Source organism: Notechis scutatus, chromosome 2, assembly GCF_049901735.1.
Source record: "Notechis scutatus isolate UNSWTSFEM ecotype Mainland chromosome 2, rNotScu1.2, whole genome shotgun sequence".
Lineage (NCBI taxonomy): Eukaryota > Metazoa > Chordata > Lepidosauria > Squamata > Elapidae > Notechis > Notechis scutatus.
Window position 1 is genome coordinate 50,559,407 of NC_142010.1, and position 24,911 is coordinate 50,584,317.

At 41.1% G+C, this 24,911-nt stretch overlaps 1 protein-coding gene across 4 annotated transcripts in view; it reads right to left on the bottom strand.

Annotated features, from left to right (window-relative positions):
* CHCHD6 (coiled-coil-helix-coiled-coil-helix domain containing 6) overlaps positions 1-24,911 on the bottom strand; it is a 251,360-nt gene that overhangs the window by 152,444 nt on the left and 74,005 nt on the right. The gene's annotated exons all lie outside the window — the stretch shown is intronic.

Here is a 24,911-nt window from a genome sequence, read left to right on the forward strand (position 1 = left end):
CAAGCAAGAAGGAATGGAAAGGAAGGACAGGAAGAAATCATGAGAAAGATGTGTCAGTCCCAACATACTGCATTGTACCAGGTTGCTGGCAAGAAAACAGAGGCTGTGTCCACAAGGAATTATTTCTAGTCAATGCAATCCTTATCACAAAAAAAGAGTAAGGAAGATAAATAGTCTAAAATGCTTCAATGCATCTCTGTGACACTTATCAAGTTGAACTGCTGGACCAAAACACGCAGCCGAATGAGAATCCTCTGATGGTAGGAATTGCACACTACCTCCATCTGCAGAATGGAGACTTTGCATTCGAATTTTTTCTATTTTATTTTATTTTTTGTTTAAACAATCCCGTATTAACCATTTGGCATATAAAGTCACTGAATGTTCTCCCAATTATTTGCAGGGATCAATGATATAGTAGTGGGTTTTTTTTATTAATGTTAGCTTATTTATTTATTAGATTGGTTATGGTTACCCATTCCAGAAGACTCTGGATAATTTATAAAATCCCCCTCAAAAAATCCTCATTAAAATAATGAAGACAGTCACAACTCACATAGCCTGGGGTAAAAACAACTAGAATAATAAACAGTACATAAATAAAACAGGGATCCTACTAATAAATATATAACAAACACTTTAATCTCAGACTTGGGAACACAACTAGTTCTTAAGGTCTTTCAGGAATACCCAGAAGAAGGCAAAGGGCCACCCACATCTCTGGGAGGAAAGCTATTTCAGAGAATGGGGCCTCTGAAAAAATGCATGCTTCCTTGGTCCCACAAGATGGCAGTATTTAACTGAAGGGATCTGGAAGGCACCTACTCTGCTAGAACAGACCAGGCAGGCAAAAACCATTGAGATAGGCAGTCCCTCAGAATGACCAGGGTCTATGCCTCTATGCTATTGGAAACTCTCCTTCTGTTCCCCTACCTTTCTTTTGGCAGAATAACACCCAAGACATCAAACATAGACTCCTAGACTATAACAGGGCATTTCCAATTACTTTGGGATGATGGATGTGTTAAGAATTTTGAAAACCTGTTATATCTATACTTGTACATGGGAGAGCTTCTGCATTCACAAAATGCAGTTCTTACCATCAGAACTCACACATGAGCAGGAAGAATAGGGATCATCCTGGAAGAAATGTAGAGATGGGCATACCATCTCTAGTATACCTACCACCATTTTTATTTTTGAAAAAAAAAAACAACTTAAGGAACTCATTAGGAGTACCTAGCATTCTTGGTAATAAACATGATGCTTGAAATCAGCACTAGATTTGCAACATACCAGCCTCCAACATTCAAAATATCTTTTTTTAAAAAAAAAAAAATCAATGTTACAAGGAAAGTGATACAAACAGAAGACTCCGGTTATAGTTTGACACTCTTGATCTAATCAAAGACTGATTGTTCTGGGAAAGAATGGTGATTTGCACTATTATAGCATCATATTCCTTTTGCAGTGCTTCATGCTCTGGGTTCATGTGTCTAACTCAAGGCCCGGGGGCCAGATTCGGCCTGTGAGGTGCTTAAATCTGGCCTGCGGGGATGCCCTGGAAACTGCGGAGTGGCCCGCGGTGCCTCTGCAGCCCTCCCGAGCTTTTGCTGGCAGAGGGTTGCAGGAGGCTCTTGCAGCCGAAAATGGAGCTTGCAAGGGCTGCATGCGGCTCTCCCAAGCTCTGTTTTCACTGGCAGAGGGTTGCAGGAGGTTGTTGCAGCTGAAAATAGAGCTTGTGAGGGCCACGTGCAGCTGTCCTAAGCTTCATTTTCGCTGGCAGAGGGTAGCAGGAGACCGTCACAGCCGAAAACAGAGCTCAGGAGCCTGTTTTCACTAGCAGAGCGCTTGGGCCATCACAGGCACCCCTGACACAAGAGATGTTCTGCTGGCCATGCCCCCCCCCGGGGCACACCCACCCTGGCCCCAGAGATGAAACCCAACCCTGATGCGTCCCTCACTGAAATCGAGTTTGACATCCCTGGATTAGGTAATCTGGGCAGAAATATTCCTTGCTGGTTCAGAAGTGTCGTTTTGTGGTCAGTTGCCATAGTAAAGAAGCAAACCATCTAAAAAATCCAAGGAGTCAATTGTGGTAAGGACAGCCAAGAAGATTACAGGAAGCTTTCCTGTCATTCAGGATACTGCTTATAAGTGCTATGTGCTTAAAGCTTAAAGCATTATCAGAGACCCCACACACCCACTTCATGGTCTGTTTCTGTTGCTTCCTTCTTGGAGGAGGTTTTGAAGTATTTCTAGCAGGCTTACCAGATTCTATAACAGCTTTGTTCCCTATGCCATCCATCTGGTAAACTCGCAAGATTCGGTTCTCTCGGCATGTACACGAACTAGACTGTGTTGTTTCTCTATGTCATATATGTGGGTACATGCATAATTTTGTATTTTTTATTTATTTATTTATTTTGTCATGTTTATGTAGTGTATATTAGAGGCGGACACCCTTTGAGAGCTGTATGCAATGAAATTTCATTTTAATGTATGCCAATTAGTGTATATTCAAAGTGACAATAAAGTTAATTCTAAGTCCGTGATGGCGAACCTATGGACGCGTGCTGGAAGTGGCGCACAGAGCCATTTCCCCCGGCACGCGAGAGCTCACCCAGAAGAGCCCCACTGTGCATGCATGCGCCGCTGCTGCCTGACAGCTGATTGTCGGGTATCTGGCGCGCATGTGTGTGGGGGTGGGTGGGAGACATGTGCGTATGTTCAGAGACACGCAGCGCATGCTGGGGGTCACACACGCATGCAGAGGTGCATAGCGCGTGGAGGGATCACATACGCATGCGCAGATGGATGGTGCATGGAGTGATCGCATGCATGTGTGCAGAGGCATGCAGTGTGAGGCATGCAGCAAGGGGTCATGCACTCATGCGCAGAGATGCATGGCACACGGCGGGGAATCGTGCGCGCATATGCAGATGAGCGGCGCATAGCAAGGGGATCACACATGCATGCAGAGACAGCACGCTGTGGGGGGATCGTGTGTGCATGAACAGGAGGGGCCAGTACGCACTGCCTTCTGGGTGCTGGCATGCAAGCGAGCGCGCATGCCAGTGCGCAATTATCGGCACAGGAGCCAAAAAAGGTTCCCCACCACTGTTCTAAGTCTTCTAAGTTTTCTTTTCTATTGGGAGAAAAACAAAGGACTCTGAACAAATACAAGAAAAACCCATGCAAAAATATTTTTCCTTTTGCCATGCATGTCACATTTCATCAAGACTACTGCTAGTAATTAATTCCAATAAAGCATCAGAACCTCCAGCCAGCATAGCCAATAATAAGAGATGCTAGAAGTTCTAATTCACCAACATCTGGCATCCCATTCCTGCTTTACAGCAAGCAATTTGATTACTTCTTTGTTGAATATAAGATGCAATGGGGCTTTCTAAAACCATTTAGACTTACATTGGCAAATTCTTCTTATGCAAATGAACTTTTCAATCCCACCAGTATTTAAATCAAGTGGACTATTTAAGTATAATTAAATGAAAAGTCTTCAGGAAATATGGTGTGGTGGCAAATTTTTATTGGACTTGCTTATGGTTCAGAATTTGGGGGAAAAGGGCTAGAGCTGCTGACATCTGGATTGGAAAGATGTTATGTATTGGATTTACTTACAGTTAAGGGTTGAGAAACAGAATGATGAATTTCATATCTGTTACTGAATGTAACTGGGGGAACTGGACTTTTCTTGACACGTGGATTGGAAATGATGTTCTTTAAGGGATTTGCTATAGTTAAAAATTGAGTTATGGGATAAAGAATTCTAAATTTGTTAACTAAGAGGAGGTAAAGAAATAATGAAATTATTAATACACTTAAATTGTTGTGATGAGGGTGGAAAATCGCATTTGTTTTTTATTTTCTCTCATAAATGAAGGTGAATATATGTGTCCCAGGATAATGTTGCAGGATCCAATATGGGAGCCCATCCTCAAGATAACTTTCTCTCTCTCTCTCTCTCCCCCTCCCTCCCTCTCTGTTTTATTTTCTCTATTTTTTCTGTCTTCTTTTTTGCTTTCTCGCATCTTTTAATTTTTTCCTTATATTTTTCTTCTTACTTTTTGATTTGTATTAATTTTTGCTATTGAACTTAAAACTTTAATAAAAAGGGAGGGAGGAGGGAGAGAAGGAGGCATTAGGCAATTTGGTCTAGTGGTTAACGCACCAGGCTGAAAACTGGGAGAGCACGAGTTCTATTCCCACCTTAGGCATGAAGCCAACTGGGTGATTTGGGGCCAATCATGTTTTTTTCAGACCAATCCATCTCAAAGATGTGTTGTGAGGAAATAAGATGAGGAAAGAGTATTAGGTATGTTCGTCCCTTCTATTATTTATAAAAATAATAAAGGCAAAACATAATTAAATAAATAACTAAAAAGAGACTGATCATATTTAAATTTTCCTCTTCATAATAACAAGGAACTAAACCAAGACCTGAAATGATGGGATATTAACAGAATGGGACTGAAACAGCTGTTGGTCAGCTTCTCTGTAATCTTACAGCATGATTTACATTATAGATGGGAAATTTGCATGCCAAGTGGGAGCTTTATTTGCAACTCAAGACTTTTTTCCAATAATCTGTTTGTTTCAAAATGACCCTTAAGTAAGGGAAGAGGCAAAAAGGAAAATCAACTGTAAAACATACAGCATAACTTAAATAATGTGTTTGGTTTTAACATACAGCTAAAGCTGAAACTAAAATACCCATTCTTGTGATGTTAAAAATATGTATGGTATATACAGAGAGGGCATAACCTGAAATATTCATCATAACCAACATTATGAAATTAGATTAGGCAATCATGGATATTTTGAATGAACTGACAACACATATTAACAACATTTCATGCCATTTTATTTCCTACCTGAAGTCATAAATTTTTACTATGTCAGAACAGACTGGCTCCTTGTGGAAATTATAGTTTCAGAGAATATGGACACCACAGGTAGCCATAAAGTTTCAGAGACATTTTCCATGTAAAACACCTATACCCACAAAGGAAGAAAAAGGATGATGTTATAAAGAAATGTAGCTGAATTCTAACTAAAAAGTTTATGAGTTATGTTTTTATTTCATGTTGGAGTTTATGAAGCTGAAACGGGACAAAGAATCATGCAGGCAAACTGTGCGACCGCCATGGGCAAAAGGTTTTAGGAGGTGATGAAAGGGCAGCAGATGTAGGAGATGACCAGGCTGAGCCCAAGGACAGAGTCAAACACATCATCAGTTTGGAGTCTGTACACCCCCATAAGAGACCAAAGTCTACCCACCCCCCCAGAAGTCCATTGATTCTTATCTGGCTTCAATTTGTCTTGACTGTTAGTAATTCAGATTCTTGTGTATGAAATAAACTTTTGAACTACATCCTGATTCCTGACTTCTTGCACTTGACATCAGGTTGTTAGTTCTATAACGGTTTGAGAAGACTAATCTGGAATGGAGGAATGGATGTACAGCAATAGCAAAAGCACTTAGACTTATATACCACTTCACAGTGCTTTACAGCCCTCTCTAAGCGATTTACATAGTCAGCATATTGCCCCCAACAATCTGGGCCCTCATTTTACTGATATTGGAAGGATGGAAGGCTGAGTCAACCTTGAGCTGTGAGAATCAAACAGCTGAACTGCTGGCAGCCAGCAGTCAGCAGAATTACCTGCAACACTGCATTCTAACCACAGACACTAATAATCTGGACTGTTGGTCTGAACTCCAAGCTTGGCAATTTGGTTGCAAACAGTTCGTCACTATTCGAGGAGACACTGTCAGTGCACTTTGAATTGTGTTCGTCTGTCCAAACACTGGCCTTTAAATACTTTTTTATGTGATGCGAATTAGTGCAAATGTTGTTTGTTCAACTACTTCTGAGTCATGGTCTGATTTCGGACTGTTTGATTGGATTGCTGTTGTTATCGAGACATGGTCTTTGGTTTTAAGTATTGTTCGTGTGATGCAAATTAGTGGTGTCTGTTCAGATGTTTCTGAGTCATGGTCTGGTTTTGGGCTGTTTGATTGGCTGGTTGTTGTTAATGAGACATGGTCCAATTTCTTGTGAGCTGATAGGTTAGAATTGTTGTTGTTGCATAGTGGGGTGCTTGTTTGTTCATCTTAAAATGCTATCTTCAGGATCACAGTTGATGCAATTCTTTTGTTCTCAGAGACTGACAGACTGGATCGATATCAATGCATCTGTTTATTGACTTATTCAAATACATTCAAACATTCGAATGCATTCAAATACATTTCAACCACAATTATAGTCTTACAAGTCATAGTATTATGAGCCAAAATAATCAGTCTGGTTAGGGATGTTCTGCATTTTACTTGGAAGAGGCATCACCGGCTACTTAGTTTTAAGCAATAAATTGAAGGGAGGTTTAATGCTTGCAGACTTTTGCCCCCCAGCCCCCACTTTCATGCATTTTAAGTGACAGGAAATCTTTTTCTTCTGCCACAAATGTAAATATCACAGAAATCACAAAAGGAGATGAGAAATGGATGATAAAACATCCTTTGACAAAGAAATGGCTTTGGAGTTATTCATTTGCTTTTGGAAAGCAGACAAAGAACACTGCTGATATTCTGTGAATAAGGACAAGCCATGCTTTCTCTTCTCTCATTTTAGTGATGATATTGGAAGGAAAGACCACTTGAGATACATTGGGTTAGTCACAGACTATGTGATGACCCGGGGTGTGGCACAAAGGCAACACAGTCACATAAGTAAGAAGAGTCCCTTTAATAGCTCCAACTTTGCCCACAATGTCCAGGTTACCTTCGGCTGGAGAAAAAACTCTCCCAAGAACAGTCTTTCAGTGGAGGAAATTCAGTCCGAAAACAAAGTACATACAAACTGTAAATAAAAATCCACACAAATCATGCTGCAGTAATTAATTTGACAGGGCAGGAGAAGGAATTCCAGACTTGAAAGGCCAGCAAAACACACACAGTTGGAAAGATGCCAGGAACCCAGATAAGCCTCGACAATAACAGATAACTCACAATTTGCTTCCAACAAGTTGCTGTGTGCAACCTCCCTTTTAAACACTGTGTTCCCAGCTGCAGCTAATGAAGAGAATCAGGGCCCTTTCCTCCCCCGTAAGCCACACAACTCACGTTGCTCCCTTCTCCGTTCCTCCCTGCGTGCCCTAGGATGAAGAGGGGATGGGCCTGGTCTTCCTCTGCCTTGCTCTACCTCTTCCCTGCTCTGCCCAGCCGGACTTTGCCCTTCCCCAGTTTCTTCTACAGCCAACAGAGCCACACTCCCACTCCCTGTCAGCTGCTCAGCCTCCCCCTCGGAATCAGATTCCAACAGGGGCATGACAGACTGAACTGCTGGAACTGTACAGTCTAAGTTATGACAAATTTGATCAATTTTGCTTCCAACTGAATAGCTGAAAGGGCTCTACACAATTTGCAAACCCCAAAGCTCAGACCATCTTGGAAAAGCTCCTCTGGGCAACACTGAGGGGATACAATGGTGATGGAAGAAAACACACCAGTTCATAGTGCCAAACTCTTTCAGGAGAATTTGGAACATAAAATTAATGTGAACTGTGTTATGCCGGCAGGAAACCAGCTGTACTTTCCACCCCAACTAGCATCATGCATATGGTAGTAAGTTTCCCACAGTTAACAGCAATGTTTCTCTCAAGTGCCAAACTTTGTGTGTACTTAATACAGGAAGGGATTTGGGAGTGCAAAGTCATCCCAAAGCACCTAGTTATTTCACCATTTTGAAATATGTTGGAAGCTTTTGAGCTAACAAGACAATTCTTCTTTCAGCAAGACATCCGATATACAGCCAAACCAATGACAAGGTTTCTCTCCCCCTCTTTCTTTTTCTTTTTTTAAGCAAAAAGATTATTTAAGGACTAAATAGTAAAGCCACATGGAACTGCAGGAGCTCAGCATACTCACAAAAATAAATGGCAAGCCATATACACACAAGCTTGTATTATTATTTTTGACTTAAGCAATAACACAGCTGCAGCAGAATAAGAACAAGACTATAAACATCTCTCCTGCCCATAAACATCCTGGCTTCAGACTGAGGTGTTTATGAGAAAGCCAGAGCACTCGTTTGTTGTCAAGGGCTTCCAACTCTCCCTTATTTCTTGCGGCAACACTCACTTGGCAGCCTATTCTTTAAGTGGTAACTTCTTCTGTGAGCTGACCTTTATTTTCACAATTATTTATCTGAAGGGGACCAATAATAAGAGACAAACACTCTTGCAGCCCAGAGCAGACAGAATAGTGCAAAACAACTCTATTTCTAGAAGCTGCTACCATTGGAAACAGCACAAAGATCATATTCCAGCTTTTGGAAAGATTGTAAGAATGTGGCTGCATATTGCCCAGCAAACCTTTGGCCCCTGTGCTTCCAACATTCTCACAGAGTCAAATATCTACAGGTCTGACAATTTTCATCCATAAGAAAAACAATTAGTTCTCATCATTATATCACACTTTTAGCATCGTAACTTCATCATGACAGTTATCTGCTTTAATTTTGTTTTCCCTGTGACATTGTCTCAGGAACCAAATCTGCCTGGATCTTCATTTAAACAGGATAGGGACTCCTTAATACTGGAAGGGAGACCATCAGGAAATTCCATGGTTGTACTTTAGAGTGGTTAGTTTTAAAAAGTATCCAAAAAAGGGGCAATGGCAAAACCACCAAATAAGCCACTAACCTTGAGAGAGTCAAACAAGGATGTTTTTGCCTTCTATATTACACAGACATTATCTGGGAATAAATTTACTTGTATTTCGAAGTCAGAGTCTCCATACATATAGGTACGGAGCCATATGTGTGTTTCATTGGGGAAATCAGTACGATAGGCACATATTTGAAAGGGATAAGACAAAAAGAAGAAACCTAGAGTATGCCTTAGTGCAGAACATTAATCTCAATACAGTCTAAATATTGGCAAACCATATGTCAATTAATAAGATATTGCAATTAAGTACACAGTGATGCACATTGGTGCAAACATTTCACATATAGACTGCCGAGGTCAAAACTGCAAGTAACTAGGGAAATGATGTTGGGATCATAGTAAACAACTCAATGTAGTTATAAAAAGGCATGCTAGGATTTATTAAGAAAGTGACTGAAAATGAAAAATGTGCACACTTTGAGGGTGTCAATACACTACATACACTTTCTAATTGGGGAGATGCATATACAACGGTATCAGTTTGCAAGGTAATCATCAGCACAGTCTGAGGTAAAATTGGCTTTTGACTGCACTAATGATAAAAATGTGCTAAAACTGATTAATATTTTTCTGACTTTTAACATTGAGTATTGTAAGGAACACAGATAAACCTAAGGGCATTAAACTTTCTTCTTTATCTTACTAAAACTTATTATGAAAGCCCCTCCATTGTTACACGAGCAGAACTATGATCGGTGACCTAGGTATAGGTATCTATACACTTATGACATATGAAAATTATGACTTTGAAGTACAATAAAAAGACTAGCATGAAGTCCCCAAAAAATGAATGTTTTGTATGTGAAAGTAGAATAGGAAGAATATGCAAGTAGTACCACAACTGAGCCCAGATTTCCATTGCTAAGCAAGGGAGTTGTTAAATGAGTCACACCCAAATTTACTACCGTTTTCTACAATGGTTGTTAAATGAGTCCCTGCTCTCTTAATAACTATCAAGTGAATCACACAGTCCTTAAGCAAAACCAGGTTCCCCTATTGACTTTGCTTGTTGGAAACTAGCCTTGCAAGTGGTGATCACATGACCCCGGGATGCTGCAACTATTGTACATAGATGCCAGTTGCCAAGCACCCAAATTTTGATCATGTGACCATGGCATGCTGTGACAAGTGTAGTAAGACAGCTGGTTGTAAGCCACTTTTTTCAGTGCTGTTGTATCTTGAACAGTCGCTAAATGAACAGTTGTAAGTCAAGGCCTCCCTATAGCAGCTCTGAGCGAAGGTAGTCTGATATGATTAATAAATACATGTCTCACAATCAAAATGTAATTTAATTAGAAGTGAAAGATCTAAAATATACATCAAAACGCACGAACTGATCTAAAGCACATACAGAAGTAGGTAGGTAGATAACAGTTGCATGTTATATTAATAATTGCATGTTTTGGTGACCATGAAAGACTTTCAAGTGAAAACTTCAACATTCTGAATAAAATGTAAGCATATGTTCATTGATTATATACATGGAAAACATATGTTGAGTCACAGAGAGAGAACGAGTATTAAATTGCAAAACAAGTATGTGAAGGAAAAACAGATAGGGAGTGGTACTGGGACCAGGGACTCTTCAGCTTAGAAGAAAAGCATTTGAAATGGGACATGGCATGCAAAATCTTACATACCATGAAGAAAGTGTAGTTATTCTCCCATTTTCAAAACATTAGGACCACCAACCATTTAATGAAACTGTTTGCAAATGAAGTTAAAATAGATAAAAAGTATTTTTTCATACAATGGATAGTTAACCTGTCAGAATTCATTACCACAAGACTGATTTATAGTCATAATTTGAATGGCTTTATAAAGGGGGTTGGATAAATTCATTGAGAATAGCTCTATCAAGGGATATTAGTCTTACAACTCAGTTCCTCTGTCTAGGCTGAAGGCATCATGCATCTAAATACCAGTTTTAAGGGAACAGAACTGGAGGATACCTATGCCTATTTCCTATGTTTCTTTGCTCAGTGTAAGAAGCACAGTGCTGAATTAAGTTGGCCCTTAGTTTAATGTGCAAGGCTATTTTATGTTCTTATGCTTAACAAAATAATCACACATCAAATGCAATTTTCATCAAAACAGCAATCTTAAGTAGCGATAATAGTCTCCTTTTCTAGTAAGCAATAAAGTGGTTAATAAGAGGTTATGATAAAATCAGAATACAGGCTGCTACATATACTAATTTTTCTCCTTGAACTGTATCAGTAATCATCTATTTATTTTGTGGTAATAAAGTAGACAATTTGAAAGTCTAGCAAGTATAGATACTGCAGATCACACTACCCCATTCCTGAAGGCTCTTAGAGGGCAATAACATCAACCTATAAATAATGGTTCCAGAAAAGCCCAAGTACATATCAAAACAAAAACATCAAGACATAAAAACTGAACAATCCACTTTCAAATCATGGCATGCCCTCCTCCTACAGAAAACAAATGTTAAACTTTTTAAAAGGCCAAGAGAGAAGAGATTGAGACTCTGATAGGAGAAAGTTCCAAAAAATGGAGGCAGATACTGAAAATGTCCACTTTGGAAGCCCCATCAAATCAGAATCTCATTGGCCTAAAGGGACCCTATATTATCCTCTTAAGAAAAAAAAAGAACAGCCTAAGAAACAAATCCTCTTTGATTAATCGCAGGAATAGCGCATCATTCTTCTCTTGTTAAACTTATTACAAAGGCACTAAAACTTCATTTTTCTGACATTGCAGATTCTCAGATTTCAGAAGAAACAAAATTAGAAAATAAAAATGGGAAAACCTTGTTAAAGAGATTAATGGATCAACCCACCACAAAACTAGAAGCAACTCTGTACCGGTAGATCAAAAGACTACGTATAGAAGTGGACATTTCTGAAAAGTTATGCTGTTTATTTGTTTTTCTTCTTATTAAATTTATTTGTCTACCATCTAGCTGTGGGGCTTACTCTGGACGGCTTACAACAGTAGAATGTAAAATTATTGCAAAAAGTGTAAATATAACAATAATAAAAAATAAAACAATAAAAACAAATAAAGTAAGCACAGCTATATGGGGGAGGGAAGATTAGATATTCCAGACATCTGGTGCAATGGCAGAGAAGGCTCTTCTTGGGGATCCTGCCAGCCAGAGTTCCTTGGCTGACAGGATCCACAGCAGGCCTCCTCTGCTAGCACAAGTGGAACCGGCCTGTCCTAGCGGGACTAGACGGTTCATCAAGTAACCTGGACCCATGCCAAGGAGGGCTTCACAGGTCATAGCCAACATCTTGAATTGTACCCAGAAATAAACCAGCAGCCAGTGCAGCTCACAGAGCAATGATATAACATGGGCCGTTCTATTTATATTTTGATAGAGATATAAGTTCCATACTGTATTAGCTAATCTTGACAGATAGCACTTTCAGAGTATCAAAGAGTTAGTATACAAGGTTAAGAGGCTGAACTAACAGTCAAACACCATTTTGTCTCTCATTCCCAGTCATACAGGATAGCTTTCCAATCTGCCAGTATTTTAGCCAGATAATAAGCCTTGGCCAAATATTATTGAATTTCTGTGCTAAATCAACCGATACAAAATAAACTTTGCAACAAAAACCTTGGGGAGGCATCACAGTAAATCATACCAGGAAAGACTTATTCTTTTATGATTAAGGGAGGAAAAATAACCCAAGAATAACTTCACTCCAGTTGCAACAAGTCACTGGAGAATAATGCATTAATGCGTAAATGAATCACTTAAGTGAGATGGGCTTTGTAGAAATTGATAGATAAATAAAATAAATGACAAATAAAATAAATAATTTTAAATTCCCCTTATTACCCAGAATATTTTCCAAATCACTGGCATAAAAGTGTGTATATTGTGGACCTAAATGCCCACCTGAAAACTAACTCTTGCTATAGACATAATTATAGCACAAACAGGAACTACATACAGGTATCCTAGTTGTAAGGTGAAGAGTACAATCCTACATATACTTATGAAAACAGGAAAAATTTATTTCTTAACAAACATTCTTAGGATTCTGTTATAGTTTCAAACACTATTCACTATTTTGCCTGTGAATTTATTGTAGTATCTTTTATATTAAATAGGGAGCTGTAACCTATCATAAGTTTGGATGCATATTTATATGCTCCCCTAATTTACAAACTGCTATCAATATAGTATAGTAAGTATAGTAATCAATAGACATTACTATTTTAAGAGGTTCAGGATTCCATGTCCTCTCCAATAATACAATTGTCCAGCTAGTATCTGACCCCACTGATGAACATGGTACATAATAGATTTGTCATTCCGTTCAAATGCAATTGGCGATCAGAGAGTGGCAGAACCCCACAGGCAATTAATACTTCATCGGTTACTAGCATGAACCTCTAAAGGGACCAAAGAACAGATTGAAATGGTCTGATTTAGTATTTTTCACATTGTCTTTTGCCAATACCAGCTTATCTCTAAAATAGCAAGACAGCCTAGGCAGTTACACTATTCCTCTTAAGAGTGTTCTTCCTTCTGAGAGTCCCTTGCTTTATTAGAAAAGAGAAAGTGATGAATCAAATGGAACATTAGCTGGAGTGCAAAGGGAAGAATTCAGACTGAATAAGGAGTAGATCTATCTAGAGTTTTATTTATTTCTCTGTCTCTACTGCATCCACACAAAACAGGTTGGCACCAGGAGTGGGATTCAAATTTTTTAACAACCGGTTCTGTGGGCGTGGCTTAGGTGGTAGGCATGGCTTGGTGGTCATGTGACTGGATGGACATGGCTTGGTGGTCATGTTATTGGCTGGATGTGGCCAACTCAATATCACTCACATCGAAGCACGCATCTCCTCGCCTGGCCTCTCGTGACTGTGAGGATGCTGCAACAGTCGTAAGTGTGAAAAATGGTCATAAGTCACTTTTTTCAGTGCCATTGTAACTTTGGATGGTCACTCAATACAAGCAAAGTATCAGCAAAGGAGGGGAAAAACTCCAGAGAAGTTCCTAAGACAGGAAGCCTAGTCCTGCCAAGAATGTAATAAGGGTTAACGGAGAGGCAGTTTCTGTAAGCAACACCAGAATGTTTCCTTCCTGCCCTCCTTACAGGATTAGGCCAGTAATTTCTTCTAACAACCGGTTCTCTGAACTGCTTAGAATGTTAACAACCGGTTCTAGCAAATAGGTGCGAACTGGTAGAATCCCACCCCTGGTTGGCACTCTTTTTCCATATAGTATGATACTTCCTCCATCAGGATGATGGAAAGAACTAGAGCCATTGGTAGCACGCTGAAATTTATTTTTTTTATTAAACTTTTATGCCACCCATCTCTCCCACAAGGTGACTCTGGGCGGCATAAAAGTTATAAAACAATTGATCTGGAGAACCCTGGTGGCACAGTATTGCAGACAAACTCTGCCCACACTCTGGAGTTCGATACTGACAGGGCTCAAGGTTGACTCAGCCTTCAATTATTCTGAGTGTTGGGGGCAATATACTGGCAATATGCTTGTAAACTGCCCAGAGAGTACTCTAAAGCAATAGTACTCAATCTTTATGGCACACCGCTTGTGCAAGTTGAGCTATGTGTGCATATGCGCCAGCTACCCACTTGCTCAAGTCCAGCTGTGCAAGGGAGCATAATGACCAGTTTCTTGGTGGCCCAGTTCCAAACAGTCCACAGCCCGATAATGGGCCGCTGTCCAGGAATCATAGCTTACAATGATATGTCAACCTGGCCACTATGGCTAAAAAAATATGTTTGGCACTGTATGTGAACACAGTCATAAACTATTTAAGGGTGTGAGATAGGGAAGTAATTATATAGGCATTACTCTAGTAGAGTATAGTTGAGGGGGGAAAATACACCAAAAAGCCTGCATTAGGCCCCAAAAGAAAAACAGAAAAAGATTATAATATTCATAAACAGCTCAACATAGCTGTTTGACAAGGAAAAATAACAGGATCTCTATCTGATCAGATTATCCATGGATCAGGAATAATTTTTTAAATGAAAATTTGATATATATATATATTTTAAAAAAAGTAAAGAATCTACACAGGGGCCAGGAGGTTTCTATGGTGATAAGTATTAAATATATCTCTCTCTCCTTTCTACTTCAAATATTTTCACGGTATTGAAAGACTGAGACTAGTGTTTGGTATTAAATGAAATAAGTAAAGATGTGTTCCTCACAAAAAGAAATAAGGAGAGAAATTAGCTACCATATAATCAATTTCAGAGAAAAACCCTGGCACAATAGCCAGTTCTAATATATCCCAAATGTAGTGTTTTGTAAAGATAGAAAGCTTTGGTGCATGCTTGCTCTGTATTGTGATTCAAGAACAACATCATTCTATAATGCTTCTCAAGTGGCTGCAAATGGACTTGTTTTGCCCAAAGGTAATACTTTCCTCCTGAATGAACCGTACCATCGAGATGCCTTAAAATCCTATAACAAACGAAACCTTCATACTTTTATTTTAAAGACTTAACATCTTTTCCAAATAGGTTTTCTTTTGTCCCCCTATGTCTATTCTTACAAACCCTGAGCAGACAGTGAAGCCATTTTGGGAAAATATGAAAGACCTGGGCATTTTTGAAGACGACAAATGAGGCAATACAGAATATGGATGTCAACTGCCAGATGTAAATATAGAAAAACGTATTAAAATTATTTCCAAAATTCTACATTTTTCTTATGCATACTGTTAAAATCAGTTCTGAGGCAGTAGAGCAGGGGTATCAAACTCGCATCGTCTCGTTGTCGTCACGTGACATATCGTGACTGTCAGCCCCGGATCCATCTTGAATCAGATTTGGGGCTGCCACAAGAGAGGAAAGGTAACCGTGGGAATGAAAGTAAAGTGAAAAGGGAGGGTAGCCACAACAACATTCTTTCGCCAGAGCTCAAGGTTGAGTCGCTGGAGTTTGGAGGGGAGTGACTGGACTTGGCGGGAATTCAGAATGGAGGTGGATTGGAGAATGTGACTTGGGGGTCATCATTAAGGGGGTTGGATATGAGTTTAATATATAGCAGGGGAAAATGTGGGAATTCAGATTCAGGTTTTCCCAGATGTGCCAATATGACTTCTCTAATAAATTCTTACTTGGATGGACTTTCTCTCTGAGTGCTGAATTGGAATGGAGAGTTTGATTGGAATGCTGACAGTGACTTTTTTTCCCCTTTCACTAAAATGGGGATGGGCATGGCTAGAGCATGACACATCCGGCTTGCAAGCCATGAGTTTGACACCCCTGCACTAGAGGATTTCCTTTTAACAGCAAAACAAAATCAGGCATATGCTTTACTTAACTATCCTTACCTGATCCATCTAACTCAACTCAAATTTCAACATGAGAATGATAAAGAATAAGCAAACCTAAGTATTTGCCTACCCTTCTCCTATCCTTCCAAATTGAAAGGGTCATCTAGATGACCTCTGCTATATTGCTAGATAGGGCGTTGGTACTTATCTGATACGCCTGTTCTCTTTGAGCTGTGAAGAGCATCCAGTAGTGGGAGGTGCTTCAGTCTCTCCATGTCTAGGCTGGGCTTAATTTGTGCAACGCTCCTCCTCCTCCACGTGACTCCTCCCCAGCGTTCCCCAGTTTTGGCAAAGATGAGAGAATAAACACCCTCGCCCTCAACACCCTAACAATTTGTTGGCCGAAACAAGACCCCACCAGACGGGAAAAGAGTGGGGCTGGATGCTCTTCACAGCTCAAAGAGAACGGACATATCAGGTAAGTACCAACACCCTTTCTCCCATGAGCTGTTCAGAACATCCAGTAGTGGGACATACCAAAGCTTGGCCTGTCCTACGGGAGGGACTCCGTCTGGCTTGGAATACCCTCCTGGTCCCTGTGGACACGTTGCAAAACTCTTCTGCCAAAGAAGGCCTCAGCGGATGCAAACACATCTATTTTATAATGCCTAATGAAGGGCGATGGAGAGGCCCAGGTTGAGGCTCGACAAATTTCAGTTATTGGTGCCTGTGTGGCCCACGCTGCCGATGTTGCGGCGCTCCTTGTTGAATGAGCTGTTATGCCCTGTGCACCTGTAGTGATTGAGTCTGATACATTTTCGCTATCGCGGCCCATAGCCAACAGCCTATTGTGGAAGATGAGACCTTGCATCCCTGAGTGTTTGGCTAAAACTACTCAAATAAAGCTTCCGTTTTTCTGAAAGTCACTGTGCGGTGAATATATATTCACAATGCTCGCCTCACATCAAGCCAATGCCATTGTAGTTCCAACCCTTGAGATGGCCTGGGACAAAAAGTTAGGAAGTATCAGCTCTTGTGCCCTGTGAAAGGCCAAATTAATTTTGGGTATAAACGTAGGGATCAGGATGAAGGACCACAAATGGAAGACACAAAGATCTTGTCTGATCGACAAAGCTGCCAGTTCCGAAATACGACGAGTGGAAGTGATCGCTACAAGGAAAACTACTTTATACATCAGAAATTGGAGACTTGACGATTTCAAGAGTTTGAAAGGATACTTAGTGAGTGCAACGAGGACCTTGTTAAGGTCCCAAGTGGGATAACGGTGGCTCCTTGAAGGAAACTCCATATGTGTGGGTGATGAGAAAAAGACAGTAGACCCTCACAAGTGACAACCAATGCCAAGGCTGCCACCTGTCTTTTCAATGTATTAGGCGATAATCCCTTGTCAAGCCCCTCTTGTAGAAACTCTAGGATTTGAGCCACTGATTGAGAGATGGGATCAATTTTGAGACTTAGTACACCATTTACAGAAACTGGACCACATGGCATTGTAAATGCAGGTTTTTGAGGGGCGTCTGGCAGCTTGGATGGTGTCAATAACTCTGTTGGAAAACTTTTCGCTCTTCAGACGTCTCCGCTCAACCTCCAGATGGTCAGGTGGAACCATTGAGGGTCCGGATGTTGAAGGGGTCCCTGGGTTAGCAAAACCCTGTCCGGCGGAATTCTCCATGGTGTTGATAAGGATAGACTGCGGAGGTCTGCAAACCACGGCCATCTGGGCCAGTAAGGAGCTATTTAGCAGCAGCTCCACCCTCTCATCCAGCAGCTTCTGGATGACCTTGGGGATCAGTGGAAGTGGTGGGAATGCGTACAGAAGACCCTGAGGCCAACGGCAGTGGAGAGCGTTGAAGTTCTCCGCTCCTTGGGAGGGGTACCTGGAAATGAGTCTGGGGAGCTAAAAGTTGAGGGGGGAAGTGAACAAGTCTACCACTGGCTGCCCAAATCTCCTGACCACCTCTTGAAACAGGGTCGGATGGAGGTGCCACTCCGATTGATCGATCGTGGTCCTGATTAGCCAGTCTGCCTGTGTATTCGACAGGCCCGAAATGTGCTCTGCTCTGATGGAAAGCAGGTTGTTCTCCGCCCAATGACACAAGCGCTCCGCCTAAGATATTTCGACTGCATACCCCCTTGCTTGTTTATGTGAGCTTTTGCTGCTACATTGTCGGTCAATATTAGTATGTGATGATTGCGTACCTGTGGAAGGAAGCTGCGGAGAGTTAGGTGTACTGCTCAAAGCTCCAGCCAGTTTATGCTGCATGACTGTTTTATGGAGGACCACCAGCCTCGGGCTGTGAGCGATTGAAAGTGAGCTCCCCATCAAAACAGGCTGGCATTGGTGGTGATGGTAAGTCTGTGGGGCTCTTTGAAGAGACAACCTCTGTTGATGACTGATCTGGTCCACCAGTGTAGAGATATGAGGACCTTTGAGGGTACCTTGACCTTGTATTTGGAGTTGCTTCAGCCAGAGCGCTGGTACAGGAGCAGGAACCACTGGAGGGATCTAGTGTGGAGCCGGGCCCAAGGAATAATAGATACACATGAGATCATCTTGCCTAACAATTTTGATAGATCAGCTAGGGACACCCTCTTATGAACCCTGATCTCCTTAATAATTGATGAATGCTGTTTTGTCTATCTGGTGACAGGAAAACTTTGCCTTCCACCGTATCTATGACTGCCCCCAGATGGATTAATCGAGTCCAAGGTGTTAAATGACTCTTTTTCCAACTGATTGAGAACACGTGCTGTTGTAGGGATTGTAATGTGGTCTGAATATCTCTGACTGATTGATGATCGGAAGATGACAAAATTAATATGTCATCAAGGTAAAACTGGAGTTGTACAGGGATACCTCGGAGATGAGCAGCAAGAGCTGCAAGAACCTTTGTGAAGGTCCTGGGGGCAGAAACTAGTCTGAAAGGAAGGACCACATATTCAAAATGGTGGTTATTATGACAGAATCTCAAAAATTTATAGTGGGAAGGCCAAATAGAAATATGTAGGCACGCCTCCGTCAGATCTATAGACGTAAGGACATCACCTTTTCTGATGCTGAGTAAGATAGATTGCAGGGTGTGCATTTTAAACTTGCGATATACTAAGAAACGGTTAAGATGTTTCAGATCTAATATTGCCCTCCACCCACCCACCCGAACTTTTGGGAACAACAAAAAGATGTTAATAGAAACCTCACCCTCATTGGTTAGTAGCTACTGGTTGGATAGCTCGGATGTCCAGATGATGTTGGATAGCTGTTTCCATAAGATTGCATTTAACCGGATCTCTGGAAAGAGGGCATGACATAAAGTAGTATGGGGGAGTGGATTGAAACTCCAGCGCAAGGCCAAATCTGATCGTGTCTCTGACCCAGGAATCAGACGTTGAGGAGTCCCATTGGTCCGCAAATAATTTAAGGTATCCGCAATGGGACTCGGGTCCAGGGAGTTATCTTGGATGCCAGAAAGACCTGTTTCCTGCTCCTCAAAAGAATCTCTTGGATTGGCCACTCCTTCTGTTCCTATCCCCAAAGTCGGACCTCTCTGGCTGCTGCCCTGGTCTGAATGATGGGGGTCTCTGGTATCTGGGTGAGAAGGGTCCCTGATAAAAGGGCCAAAAGGATCCCCTCCGAAAGGACTGAGGGTTTCTAGAATCTGACTTCTGAAAAAGGGAAGGTAGAATTTTCTTTTTGTTTCGGGTTTCAATTAGCAGCAGGTTGAGGACAGGGCCAAACAGTCTGTCTCCTGCAATAGGAGATGAAGCCAGCTTGCATTTGTGCTTAATGTCCACTTGCCAATGTTTTAACCATAGTAAGCGTCACGCTGTGACATGTGAAGTAATGGCCCTGGCTGAAAACTTGACCCCATGATAAGTTGCATCAGCTGAGAATTCCGCGGCTGCTATAAGTTTTGCAATATCTTGGTGCGCCCTAATGTTGGAATTAGGGATATGCTCCCGTAAGAGGCGGAGCCATCTGAGAGAAGAACAGGTAAAGAAGGAAGCGGCCATGGCCGCTCTGATGGCCCACGCATCAGACTGATGGGCCCTGCATAGGGCTAGCTCGGCCCATTTTTCCTCCGGCTTTAATGCCTCCAGCGCTTCACTAGGAATGGAGGACGAGGATGCTAATCCTAATATAGGTTCGTCTACCTTGGGAGTATTCAACAATTTTGAGGGGGCCAAATTAAAATATTACTGGGGCCAAATTAGGGGGGCCAAATTAAAATATTTCCTGTCATATCCTGTGCGGGCCAGGTACACCGCTGCAGAGGCCCACTGTTTCTGTACCAGGTCCAAAAACATGTGAGGAACTGGATTCACATCTGCCTCGACTACTGGTTGGTTGAAAATTAGATCTTCTGGTCCCTCTTCTGAAAAAGTTGGAGTGGTAGGAGGGGCTGACTTGTTCAGGCGCACAATGTTTTTTGCCTTAAACAAGAGTGATCTGAATAGTTGTGGGAGGAATAAACCTGTAAATACAGGTTGATCGGGAACAAGGCCCTCATCCTCAGACATCCCCCTTTCTAAGGGATCCGCTTCCGATAGGGGTGGGTCACTGTCATGTATCGATCCTGATTCAATCTGTTCCATTTGATCAATTTGATCCACTTCCTCCTCTTCCTCCTCCTCCTCCTCTGTTGTGGCACTTCCCCTTGTAACTGTACCTGGGTATAGTGTTGCTCCAACCTGGTCAACGGCCTTAGCGATTGAGAATCCTAATCAGCAGTTATAGGATGTTCCCTGATCAGAACTGCGTGTTGAAGACCTGCTGCAATTCCCTGGTGGATTGCCAGCTCCATCCAGGCCTTCATCCTCTCTGGAACTTCCTCTGGAAGAATGTCATCCTATTGAAGACCGGCAGCCGTTGGAGTGAATGTAGCTTCGGGAGTCCTTCGCATGGTTGGTGTTCCAGGTAACTGGGCCTGTTGGCTCTGGGGAGCCAAGCTGCGCCTGGATGAGAGGGAGAGATCTAGGGGAGGAGGAGGGTGGGAAGAGGTAGACGGACCTGGACTGGGGGGCAGAAAGTCCTGTGAGGCCCTGTGCGCCTCCCGTGTGCACTTATCTATCTGCCTTTTTAATGCTTTATGGTGCCTATTGGCATCCTTTTCGGAAGCTTTTGAATTCCCTTTAGTCTGCTTAGGTTTGTGCTGAGATTTAGCTTTGACCTTCGAGGTTGAGGTCTGAGAACTACTACCGCCTGCCATTTCGATTGAAGGAAGTACAGTATGCTCATTATTCAATGCAATACTGTGGAGGCGGTTGGCACGCCCAGGGGCCTGATCTAAGAACAGACCGGTTGCCCTGATAATGTTTTATTCCTCCCTTTGTTTTTGTTTTTAAAATATCTATCTACAATGAGTCGTATTTCAGTAATAATATTTTATTGATATTAAAAAATTATACCGAATTGATGATGATGATGATGATGATGATGATGATGATGATGATTATTATTATTATTATTATTATTATTATTATTATTATTATTATTATTATTATTATTATTATTATTAACCTCTGCTCAGGAAAGAAAGTACCTCATACAGCATGAAATGAAGTACAGTCAGTGCAGCCATGAGGTCTTTGTAAAAAAACAATGGCCTCCAGCTGTTAACCTTTTGGCACGCTCCCCAGCAGCAAACTCCCACCATGGGGAGGAGTAGCTTCCGAGGGCTTCTCCTATATGACTAAATGGCGAGGAAGGGTGGAAGGAACTAAGCGTTTAAATCTTCCACCCCCAGACAGTGTTCAAAGGAGGGAAGGAGAGCTATACGACTCTGTTGTGAGCAAAAATGCTCACGCCGCTGTTCAGACGTAATAAACTCTGCGGGTATTGGAATGGCAGGGGTAGAAAGAGAGGTTGTGGGGAGGGGGCGCGGAACGACACCAAAGCCTCCCTCTGCTTCAGGGCGCGAATCAGCGCTTCCCGACAATGCGAGCGATCTCCAGCTGCCAGATGTTAAAGAGCCAACGTCGGGAGACCGTAATGCAATTAGGAGGCTAAAGAGTCTTAAAGACAAACTGGTCAATTTTCAAACCTGCTAATAAGAAACGAATTTTCCTGTTTCGGCCAAGGAAGTATCACAAGCACTGCCTATCCTGAACGAGGCTGAGCCAAAACTGAGGAACACTGGGGAGGAGTCCCGTGGAGGAGGAGGAGCGTTCCAGAAATTAAGCCCAGCCTAGACATGCAGAGACTGAAGCACCTCCCACTACTGGATGCTCTGAACAGCTCATGCAAGAATATCTGATCTTTGAAAGATCAAAGGGAAATTACAAATAATCAGAGGATGATCAATTATTTATTTACTTCTCTCTTCAATAAGTAGCAGGGGAACTGAATGGATGAGCATTGAAGCTCATTTCTTAATGTTTCTTCCTGGTTAAAAAGATAATTTGAATAGGACCCACATTAGATGCCAGTGGGTACACTTGTCAGCAGCTTTCAGTGTCCAAATTAGCTTTTTAATCATTTGTAAACACCTTAATGGACTACCTACTAATGAACAAGCAGATTGCCTGTACCACATCTTTTCTCCTCCTCAAGTTATTTATAATGTTAAAGAAATAAAACAATTAATTCCAAACTTAAAATGATAAAGACTAGAAAATATGTAGAACATGTTCTGCTTTTTTATCTGACAGGCAGTCTGCCTTTTCCACCAACTTTTATGGAACTCTTTTATCAAAAGTAGGCTCTGATATATTCATAGTATAGCATAGGTACTATGCTATGTGCCATATATTAGCCCATTTGAAAATCAGAAAAACTCTTCAATCAAGTGACATGTTCCCAGGGGCAGCCCTACTCTTAGAGATACTTAGCTCAGGGAACAGATCCTAGGAAATAGGAACAACTGGTTTAGAGGGGAATAAACCCCTCCAAGAGGCTAACTTTCAGTCTTTAAGGGCATTGGAATATGATTGTTTTTATACATCAAATGGGAAGTACCTTATTTTACATTTCATCTCAGGCAACATGTAGGTAATACTTAACTTATAACCACAATTGGGATCAAAATTTTGTTCATAGGTTGGGGCATCTCCATGACTAGACTGGGCTTTATGTCCATTTTTATGGTGGTCCTTAAGTAAATCACATGATTGTAAGTCTGAATCCATTCTCCCAAACAGCCAGATTTTTTTTTTGCCAGAATGCCAAAAATCAGGGGGAAAACTCATGCAGTCATGGTGCAAATGTGAGGCTGAACAATAGGCGAATAAATTTCTATTTATCAGCACAGACACAAAATTCATTATGAAAAATTTGTAACTGAAATATTTGTCCCAATATTTTAAGTGTGTTCAACTATACAATTGGCCTGGAAAGCAGAAAACACAAACTGAATGAGGATTTCTGCATTACATGGAAGCTAGGTTGGATTATTACTGAATAATCCTTTAATTATGAGGGTCCTCTATGTAGTTCACAGGGCAAATCTTCATTATGGATTAATTATTTAGAACAGAACAGAATGAAAGAGTTGGAAGGGACCTTGAAGTCCAACCCCATGCTCAGGCAGGAAACCCTGTAGCATTTCAGACAAATGTTTCTCTCTTCTCTTCTTTAAAACTTCCAGTGTTGGAACAATCACAACTTCTGGAGGCAAATTTTTCCACTGATTAATTGTTCTAACTGTGGCCTAAAATGGGATCATGTGACCACGGGGGAAGGAGAACATTTTATGAAGTGCTGTATGGGTTATAAAACACCATTTCCAAGGCCCTTGTAACATCAAACAGTAGTTAAACAACTGGTTGGAGTTTTCATAACTTGTGTTACCTATACAATGACATATTCATGGAAGGACAGAGAGTTCCATTATGAAAAAAAGTGAAATCAGGTAAACATGGCATGCCCCTAGATGCATATGACTGTTCCTCTAACAATATACATAAAAACTAGAGTCATTACTAGTAAGAGGAAAAATGACATTGTATGAAGGAGAATAAGAAAACAAGCAACATAACTCACCATCAGGCAGGCGTCTACCAACCAGGACATTTTAGCATTATACAGCAATGACTTCTTTCAACCAATATTTGCTTCCCACTTTTTCCTCTTTCCCTTTTTTACCAGCAATAATTGACAGCATTTCTGTCACTTGAATATTACATGGTGTAATACCATTCAGCTTCTGATGGACAATCTGGAGAGGCCTTAGTCCGCTGAGGCATATTACCAGATTATAACTCAGCTCCTCTTAAAACAACAACTGTATGTTCAAAACTGAAACATACAATAGCAAAGAAAACAGGAGGTTTTGTTTGCCTTTAAACTTCTATGGTCTAAAATCTAGAATGCTAGCTTTAGTGATAACATTGTAGTAGTTACATGTGGTATGTCATTCCCATCCAGTTGCCCTCCACAGCCTCTGCTTCCTTCCTCTTCTATTACCTTTCCACCTTTTGATTGCTATTGTTCCTTATGATAGCTGTGGTCACCTTATCACTGCTATCATTCTTAGTCATAATGCTGCAGTTATTATTATAACCATGGTTGTGACAGTTATGCCAACATTTATTCTGCTTCACACGATCAAAAGTACAACCCTGATTTCCTATACTTAATGGACATTTCTTATTCTAATGTTCATGACACTTTGAGTTCTTCAGTATTTTATTTAAATGTATCTGGGAATATATGACTGTTTAGTTTAAACCAAGGATACCCACAGAAGAGGCTTTTCCTCTTCCAATGTTATTGGAAGCCCAGACATTTGACATTTTAAACAACCCCACTTATCATCTCCATCTTCTATCACTTTTCTTACTACGAAAAATCTTTGAAAGGAGAAAAAGATTTAGAGATGTGCAAACTCATTAATTTGGTAACAGACAGAACTCTGGAAGGTTCCTTTCCCTGAATAGATGAATTCTGAA